The sequence below is a fragment of the Psammomys obesus genome, unplaced genomic scaffold, assembly GCF_907164565.1.
Source record: "Psammomys obesus unplaced genomic scaffold, mPsaObe1.curated_primary_1811, whole genome shotgun sequence".
In the NCBI taxonomy this organism is placed as follows: domain Eukaryota; kingdom Metazoa; phylum Chordata; class Mammalia; order Rodentia; family Muridae; genus Psammomys; species Psammomys obesus.
The window spans coordinates 3157170-3159693 of record NW_026590405.1 but is presented as its reverse complement, the minus strand read 5'-3'; positions in this window follow the sequence as shown (position 1 = coordinate 3159693).

Below are 2524 nucleotides of genomic sequence, written 5' to 3'. Positions count from 1 at the left end.
AACTGTCTTATTGCTCTAGCAAGGACTTCCAGCACTATGTTGAAGAGATATGGGGAGAGTGGGCGGCCTTGTCTTGTCCCTGATTTTAGTGGGATTGCTTTAAGTTTGTCTCCGTTTAGTTTGATGTTGGCTATAGGCTTGCTGTATATTGCCTTTACTATGTTTAGATATGTGCCTTGTATCCCTGATCTCTCCAATACTTTAAACATGAATGGATGTTGGATTTTGTCAAATGCTTTTTCAGCATCTAGGGAGATTATCATGTGTTTTTTTTCTTTCAGTTTGTTAATATGGTGAATCACATTGATGGATTTCCGTATACTGAACCACCCCTGCATACCTGGGATGAAGCCTACTTGGTCATAGTGGATAATATCTTTGATGTGTTCTTGGATTCGGTTTGCAGGTATTTTGTAAAGTATTTTTGCATCAATGTTCATAAGGGTTCATAAGCAAGTGTTTTTATTGCTCACCCAGCCTTCCAGCCCCATCTTATTTTCTTTAACACGTACAGAACCCTAGGGTGCCCTGTGCCCATACACATTACTGGCCTAATGCAAAGCTCTGGGAACAGTCTTTATTTTAAAATTCCATTTCAACAAAATCAGTCTCTGGGCTCGTTGCCTGGTCGTAGCTTGCATTAGCACATCTCTCCGAAGGAGTAACTCCCCCGTCCACACCCGCCGGGATCACTGCTGTGATGTTTATTTAATTAAAGCACACTGTCCCACCTCCCACGTGCTTAATAAAAAAATCATTCTTTCAACCGCTGTGACTCCTTTGTAAAGGCAGAGTTCCCGTTGGCACATTTGGGGACACGCCCCTGAAGGCAGGGTGACATGGCTGTGTACACAGGCCATCTCCTAGAGGCTGCAGGCCCAGGGCTCTGATTTGAACAGATTAGTGCCACGGTGCTGTTTAAGCTATTAGCAACGAAAGCTAATAGCATGTTTCGCAATTGCCACGTTACCCAGCCATTAATCTCTGCAGGTGGATCGGTCCCAGGCCCACCCATGCTCTGTGGACAGAGCTCTGCTCTGTGCTCATGGCCCCTCTGCTCTTTTGGCATCTGTTCCCTACTCTGCAAGAAACCCGAGGCTTTTGAATCAGAAACAGCGAGTCAGCTTGTGGCTTGTCAGCGCGTGCCTCATTCTCAGGACCTAGGACTTTAAGAACCAAGATCTGTTTGAAATAAAACACCTTCAACAGGCACTGGTCAAATGAGTCCCTCCATAGAATGTGCTCAGATACAGACCCTCCATCCTAACCAAATGCCAGGAATTCCTTAAGTCTTCTTGACATCTTTGTCAGCACAGTAACACATGGGAGACTGCTGCTGGCACAGTGAATAAAGAGTTTTGTGAACACATTGCTTTGGAAACAACAAAACGAAGGAGGAGGAGACGTCGTCGATAAATGCAGGCAGCTGGAAGGCACTGGGGCTAGTTCCAGCTGGTGGATCTGGGGTGTGGAGGGCCAACTCCGCCCACAGCAATACAGTCTGGTGGTTCAAACCTGCTATCACAGCTATTCAGGAGGCTGAGGTAGGAGGATCACCAGTTCAAGGCCATCCTAGGAGACTTAGTGACTTGCGGCAATGGAGCCCCGATCCATGCACTCATCAAAGGTTTGGCGTCATAGTTGTTTGGTATTGTTCGAGACTGGTTAACTCCTGTAAGTGGAAAGTCTGCAGAACGGAAGGTGCATCCAGTGTAGACACTGGGCACCCAGAGATGCTTGTGAGACAGGAGTGACACCCTAAGACTTATTTCTTGTAGCTGGCAAGTGAGTTGGGACTCTTGAAGGTGTGCCATATGATGAGGAGAGGCAAGGAGTCAGAAATGATGGAAAGGGGTGGTCCTAGCAGACCAGCAGCCACTGCTATTCCGGAAGCTTGAGGCAGGAGGATCATGAGTTCAAGTCCTGCCTGGGCTACAGAGTGAGTTCAAGGCCAGACTGAGTGATTGTTGAAACCTTGTCTCAAAATAAAACATAAAATGTAGGCTAGGGGGTATGCTCAGGGGCAGAGTGCTTGCCTAGGACATGGATGGCCCTAGAGTCAACTCCCAGCCCTGAGGGAGGGGAGGCACAGAAGGAGGGAGGGAGAGGGAGGAAGAGAGAGAGAGAGAGAGAGAGAGAGAGAGAGAGAGAGAGAGAGGCAGAGGAATAGAAAGGGCCACAGCTCTGCCTTGCCTGTGGCAACCTCACACCTGGGATCCACTGAGGTGCAGGTGGACCATGTGTGCTCAGCCTAACAGGCAGGGTAGAGACCCAGTGCTCTTCGAGTCAAGGGGATGCCCAGGCACCCTTACCCTGAGGCAGAGGTAAGGTGAGAGCATGGCTCATGTTCCAGCTTGGGCCACTGACTTGAGTCTCCACTGTGGTGCCTGAGACTACAATCTTGGGGCAGGGAAGGACCCTGAATATCTCATAGCTGTTAACTTCTTCTTCCCCACGCTTCCACTGTGATACACCATGCTGTGTGGGCCATGCCTTTGCCTGATCTGTGAGCCTTTCTGTTCCA